The 7356-nt window shown below is 41.8% G+C and overlaps 1 pseudogene; it reads left to right on the top strand.

Moving 5' to 3' along the window:
- Positions 1–5106: 5106 nt before the first annotated feature.
- On the top strand, positions 5107–6556 carry LOC130829865 (glucose-6-phosphatase 3-like; annotated as a pseudogene).
- Positions 6557–7356: the final 800 nt, after the last annotated feature.

The following is a 7356-nucleotide window of genomic DNA, read 5'->3' as shown; positions in this document are numbered from 1 at the left end:
TACCCTAATTTTAATAATAAAAAGAACTATATGCATTTGGTATTTTCCAGACTAGTGTTACTTAAAGTATATTCATCTTAGAACTTTACACAAAATATCTCCTACCAGACAAGGTTTTATAGTCAGTTCTCACTTTTATTTATATATATATATAAATATTTGTATATTTTTATATATATATATATATATATGATTTCCAAATCAATTACCTCACCTCAGTCTCTCTCCCAAACCCCACATCTGTGTTATCCAATCTCCTGAATACTTGTATGTATTAGCTTGGACTGCCATAACAAAATACCATAGATTGGCTGGCTTAAACAACAGAAATTTTTTCTGACAGTTTTGGAAGCTAGAAGTCCAAGATCAAGTTGCCAGCCTGTTGGGTTCTGGTGAGAGCCCTCTTCCTGGCTTGCAGATAGCCGCCTTCTTGCTGTGTCCTCATGTGGCAGAGAGAGACAGCAGGCTCTCTGGCGTGTCTTCTTACAAGGGCGTTAATCCCATCATGGGGTCTCCACCCTCATGACCTAATCTAAACCTAGTTATGTCCCAAAGACCCCATCTCCAAATACCATACATTGGGGCTTAGAGCTTCAACATTTGAATTTCAGGGGATGGGGATGGCACAACTCAGTTCATTGCACTCTAGGAAGCTTCAACTCAACACACCTAAGTTCTTGATTTTCTCTGCAAATCTGTCTCTCCTGTTTTATTTGCAGGCTACCTCTCTCTTTAATAGTACCAACACCCAGCCAGTTACCCAAAGCAGAAAATAATTTCTTGCTTCATCTCACATATATCCTTCTCATACAGTTTCAATAAGTAATCAAGCCCTATGGATCCTACCTCTAGAAATGCTTTCATATTCATGGCTTTCTCTCCATTCACATAGTTGCTGTCTTCATGTAGAATTTCATAATCTCATGTGTGAAATGACGCAATAATTTTCCAGCTGACTTCTGTTCTATCAATGCCCTTCCTTCTAATCCCTCCTCCACATGGTCTCCAGAAAGATCTTTCTAACACAAAAATTAAATCACACACTTTCCAGCTTAAAATTTTTTGATGGCTTTTCATTGTTTTTAGTATAATATTTCAACTTTCTGGGATAGATAAAATCCTTCCCAACAATTTTTAACCTACCCTATGAGTCATAGCTTTCCTCTTCCACCTCTCACTCTATACTCTCCAGCCAAAACCATCTACTTGCAATGTCTGGAATTCACTATTCTCTTTGCAACTTTTCTTATGTTATTTATTTTCCTGGAGTGCCTCCTGCTATTTTCTATATCCAGAAACCTCCCTCTGTTTTCTGTCTTGAGACTCACCACCAAAGTCACTTTCTCTGTGAAGGCTTCCATGATTCCCTTTGGTGTTCTCCTCTTTGTGTTTCCATAGCAACTAGTATCTCTGTTGGTTACAACACGTATCATATTATACTTTATTTATGATGACACTTGCCCTTCCATGAGACTGTAATCTCCTTGTGACAGAGATTATTTTGTATAGTTTTTTAAATCTCTGGTGTAATACCAGGTACAGAGTGGGCATTTAGGAATTGTTTGTTGGAGTGCATTAAATATAATGATTATTTCCATACAACACATTCCATATTTATGCTTAAATCAATCTATTCAATCTGTAGGTAAATGCCTTCCAAAGTGACCTAAAAGTTTTTTTAAATAAATAAAACGTGGCACCCTAGGAAAAACCAGGAAACACAAAGTGTTATTTCAAATTCTGGGGGACAACATTACATTGTTAATCTCTAGTATATTTTTCCAGATCCATGAGAGTTAATCCCAGATGCAGTGGCCAGGTCAGGAGTTAAAGTACATGTCTATTTCTGTTCTTCCCTCTCCACAGCTGGAAACTGTGTTTCAATTTCAAATTTCCAACTTGCTGGCTCCATCATGGCCCCACTCCTGCTAGGACTACCACTTCAAAGAGATTATTCTAGGGTCTCCTTGGACACAACACAACAACTGATCCTAATTTTTAAACTTTAATCAACCTGCTGCCTCAGGGAGGTCAAGAGAGTATAGCTTCTTTAAGAAGATGCCAGGAAACTGTAGGTTGGGAAGCATATAAGGAATTTCCTGATTGTAAAATGGTGGAAATCACCTGTGAAACATACTCAGCCACAACTTCAATCCCTTCAAAATGAAGGTACCAATTGAGAATTTAGGGAAATACTCTTGAACAGAAGTGCTGCAGAGGCCTTGCGGAGACTGAAACAGAGGAAGAGAAACTGGATTCATGCAAAAAGAAAAGAAAAAAAGGAAAATGAAGACACGCTGAGGTTGCAGTGGTTGGTAGGATGGCCCCATCATGGAGCGCAGCACGGACAAGGACACTATATCAGAAGTACACGCCACATCAAGGGAGCCCTGCGGCCTTTACTTTACCTACTCGATCCCTGCAGCTCTAGCTTCACCTTCCTTAGGTCTTTCTCCTGACCATGCAAAGCTGGATAAAGAGGAGTGGAAAGGCAATAAATAGTTATCCAAGGTTGTGACATAGTTAAGGGACTTAGACATCCCACTATTGGCTGGGAGAGAGACATGAGTCTGAGTCTTTGAAGAGTAGATGTGAAGGTGGTTCAAGGGTTGACATTTTAATGTTTACCAGGCTTTGTGTTCCTAGGCTGAAACCTGGGGAGTGCTCCAGTCTTACTCATTTATTTAATTATTTAACAATATTTAGACATGGAATATACTTGCTGCCCAAGACTATGCCATAAAAACCTTTGGGTCAGATAATCTGCATCGCAGTCTCGCCACAGCCTCTCTGTTGGAACCAGCTGAGTCTTTCCGTACAGAAAGGCTGTAAAACCAATCTGGAATGCAATGATTATTCTGATCCCAGGGAGAGCCTATATTTACAGATTCAAGTTTGTTGTGCCAGTATGCATGGTTAAAGAAATTTTATTTCAGGTAAATGGATAAAATCTTTAGACTACTTTTTTGGTAAGAGCAAAAATTAGATGATTTAAATTCTGGTTTCTCTCCCCCCCACCCCTCCACCACCATTCTATTACTGTTTTAAACGAGAATGTATCTTCACCCTGAAGTATGTTATCAGAAGCTTTTTTTAATCAATTAAATTGTAAAAAGAATTCATTAAGAAATAAAGTGACTTTTGGAACTGCTCAAATGACAGGCAGCTAAAGATTTTTAGGTTTTAGACAACGTCCAATTTACTGAGGTTACAGTCAAGTGCCTTGCAACTTCCTGAGTGAGGCCAAATTGATGACATTTCATGTTGAGAAACTTCCGTTACAAGCATAAGTTCTGAGAAAAATAATATGATGAAATTTTAGATACTCCATCAACCCACATATGCACGCACTCCCAAACCCCCACCACTGATAAAGAAAATCGTAAAACTAATCAGCATGCAGACTTCAAGTACTCTTTCATATCAAAGAAATCATGCTAAACTTATGTAAAGGTTGAAAGTAAAATGAATACGGATTAAATATAGGCAAAAGAATAGCAGTTTCTAAATTTGACCAGGTTTTTTGGCTATGGAAATAAGATAGAAGTAACCCTCACTTTATGCTACTTCCTATCTTACCACTGAATTTGTCTCACCACAAGCAATGTTGACCTAAACACATCGACTGGAGATTCTGGAGGACTGTGTGACTTTGGGCAGGTCACTTATCCTCTGAGCTTAGTTTTTTCCCTCTACAAAATATATATAATTATAGTACTAATATTCTATGTTATCAATTAAATGAGATAGTCTTCAAAGCACTCAGCACAATCCATACAGTAGGTGCATAAAAACTGACATCTGAACATAAAATCAAAGCAGCGCACATGCTACCGTAATACTGGCATGGTTTTGTAGTGGTATGAAACTCTTCAGACACAAATGCCCGAGGGCTAAGACAACTGTGCTGTCCAGCAGCAATGAGAGAGAGTCAGCTGACTTACCAGACCTTCACAGATTCACGACCATTTTGTCATGACAGAATATTTCTTTGTTTACTCCTAGTAGTTTAGGAAGAGGCTATATTGTATTTAGCTCTGATTCCTCACTCTTGGCACATGATACGGATAATCATTATTGAAGAATAAGTGATTCAATATATAAATAAATAGAAGATTTGGGGTTATTATTGCATCTTGGGCCCTGGTCTTTACAGTTTCGAGTCACAGCTGAGTGTGCTATATAGCAAACAAAGAAACCCTTAGAAAGATACCCTAAATGAAAGATTTAAATATTGGCAAAGTTTATGGGCATTTAGGCAAATGATCTATCATGGGAAATCAAAGATCAAAGAGAGGCTACCAGGAAAATATAAGCTTTTCATTATTCCTTTTTCCTACTCCATCATGCAAACTTCTCACATACACAGAGTATCAATGTGTCTGTGTGATATTATAAATTAAGAAGCCATGACAGAAGAACCTAAAAAATGTAACATTAGTATGTTCAGAGATTTCTTTTGACCTCTGGGGACTCTGGTGAGCCTGAATGCAAAGCACCGTTTCCTCACAGAGAAGAGGTGAAATCCTGATGCGTAGGCTAACAGGATGGTTTTCCTCTCTGAGTTCTTGGGCACTAGGCCAAGTGAACAGGCAGGAATCATTCCATTTGCAGAGTAAAATGGGGTGAAAAGCACTTCTGGCACACTTTGTCCATATAAATTATACTTGTTTGCAATTCATCAACTCCTTCTCTCCTTTATATCCATGTGTAATGTAAATGATCATCTTTCTCTGAAGCTCCATAATGAAGCACAGCTCAAAAATGTGATAGAATCAGCTAGAAGAGACCAGATGGGAGGTTTTTTCCCCAATATGCATATTCATAAAAAACAGAGAACTCAACAAAAGGAGATACAGAAGTACTTGTACCCAGGGGCTGCAGAGACATGTACAATAGTAAGTTGGTTTTCTGCCACTATTCATTCTTGAAACCTTTACTCATTCATTCCTGCAGAAATCACTGAAAATGCTCTGGGGAAAAAAAATCTCTCTCTCTGTTTAACAACAAATGTATTTCCCTTTGGATTTTTAATGCACCTTAGAATCCACAATTCAGGAAAAAACAGTTAAACATTACTAGAGAACTGTAATTAGAAGGTAAACTATGGAGAGGAGAGGGCCAGGTGAACTTAGAACTGGGAGGAAGTGCTACGTGCTACGTGTAAGACCTCTCAAGACTTTAGGGACGACCCTTCAAAAGCAAGAGGCTTATCTGTCAGCCTCCAAATCAACAGCAGATGAATTCAAGCAGGAGAGTCTTGGGCTGGGGGAGGAAGGTGTGGACCAATTAGCCAGCTGTGTGTGCAGACTTAAGGCCCTGCTTCAGTGCCGACCGAGGATGCCTCGCTCCCTGGAGCAGGGGTTGTCCCTAGCCTTCTCTTCAAGAGACCTCAGAATATCTTTGGAGGGTAGTGGTACTGGAGGAGAAAGGTCTGGTCTGGAAGGAATCTTGGTCCTTGATATTATATATCCATCATCACAGAAGGAAAGGAGGGACACTGGATGCACCACGGACCCTCAGATCAAGCCCTGGCCAGGGTGACCCCTTGGTCGCCAGGGAGTCCATGCTGGGCGCAGGCATCGCAATGGCTGAGGCGCTGCAGAACCAGCTGCCCTGGTGGGAGAATGCGTGGCTCTGGGTCACCTTTCTGGGCAACCCCAAGAGCCTCTTTCTGTTCTGCTTCCCTGTAGCCTTTTGCCGGGTGGGCACTGCCAAAGTCTGGATCAGTCTCACCACCAAGTGGCTCAACTTCATATTCAAGTGGTTTCTGTTTCAAGGCGGGTCATTTTTTGGTGGGTCCATGAGTCTGGGTACTACAGCCACGCTCCAGCCCAGGTTCACCAGTTCCCCTCTTCTTGTGAAACTGGTCCAGGCAGCCCTTCTGGACACTGTATGATCACCGGAGCAGCCCTCTGGCCCATAATGACAGCCATCTCTTCCCAGACAGCCACTCGGGCCCACAGCTGCTGGGTAAGGGTAATACCTAGCTTGGCTTATTGCACCTTCTGGCTGGCGGTTGGCTTGTCCCAGGTCTTCCCCTGATCACATTTCCCTCACCAGGTGTTGGCTGGCCTAATAACTGGTGCTGTCCTGGGCTGGCTGATGACAGGTGCCCATAGAGCGGGAGCTAAGCTTCTATAGGTTGACCTCACTGGCCCTCTTGGTGGGTGCCAGCCTCATCTATTGGACCCTCTTTACCCTGGGCCTGGATCTTTCTTGGTCCATCAACCTAGCATCTAAGTGGTGTGAGCAGCCCAAGTGGGTGCACTTAGAGAGCTGGCCCTTTTCCTCCCTGAGCCATGACTCCAGGGCTGCTCTGGGTCTTGGCATCACCCTGCACCCTCCCTGCTATGCCCAGGTATGGTGGGCATACCTAGGATATGGCCAGAAGCTAGCCTGCCTTGTGCTGGTCATGGGGCTGCTGGGCTCCCTGGACTGGCTGCGCTACCCTCCTCAGATCAGCTTTTTCTACATTTTCAATTTCCTCGAGCACACACTCTGGCACACATCCAGCACCCAGGAAGCACCATCCATTCACTCCTCCTGGCTCTAGGTGCCTCCTACTGCCACATTGCCTCTCACAAAGACAACACTCCATGACCTCCATACACCGGGAGGCAGCCCTGTCCCCTTCCAACCCCCAAGAGGACTTGCTCATCTTGAATTTTCTATTTTTCCCACCACCTGGTCTTAGCACCAAAGAAGGGCCTTCTCTCTCCCAGGAAGGCTGGTCCTCCTCCTGCCTTCCCTCCCAAGTCCCCAAAGAGCAAAAGCAGCAGCAAGACCAATGGGTTCCTGTAACACTGTGAGGGGTTCAGAGCGACCCCAATAAAGCCCTTCCACATCTCCGTAAAAAAAATTAAATTAAATTAAATTAAATTAAATTAAATTAAATTAAATTAAATTAAGAAAAAAAGAAGGCAAACTGAAAAAGTGAAGACTTCAGTGTCCCTTTAGCAGTATGGACTATAGATATTTTAAAAGCACACTATTATATCAAACTGTATAGTAGTGTTCAGAATAAAGTTCAGAATAATGAATTGTCTGGATGGCATTTAGCTATGTGATTTTTTTTAAATATCTGGTTACTCAGAGGCTAAGGTAGTTCATGCTTTTGTACTGGGGAAGCAGCATTGCCAGTAGAAAGTTTGTTAAGAGAGTGAATACAGTATCAGGTGACACTGTGAAAGAAACCAACCATAAAACACATGCTTTAAATAAAAAGAAACGTAAGAAAAGCATTCAAAGGGTGGTTGTGAATTTTGGTCACATAACTAAAGAAGTGGTATTCATACTAAAGTCTGATGTTTCTGACTCCCCGTGTCACCCTTACTCTCCACATGTGAAGCCCTA

The sequence above is a fragment of the Hippopotamus amphibius genome, chromosome 10 (genome assembly GCF_030028045.1).
Source record: "Hippopotamus amphibius kiboko isolate mHipAmp2 chromosome 10, mHipAmp2.hap2, whole genome shotgun sequence".
Classification (NCBI taxonomy): domain Eukaryota; kingdom Metazoa; phylum Chordata; class Mammalia; order Artiodactyla; family Hippopotamidae; genus Hippopotamus; species Hippopotamus amphibius.
This window is presented reverse-complemented; position numbering and strand designations above follow the sequence as displayed.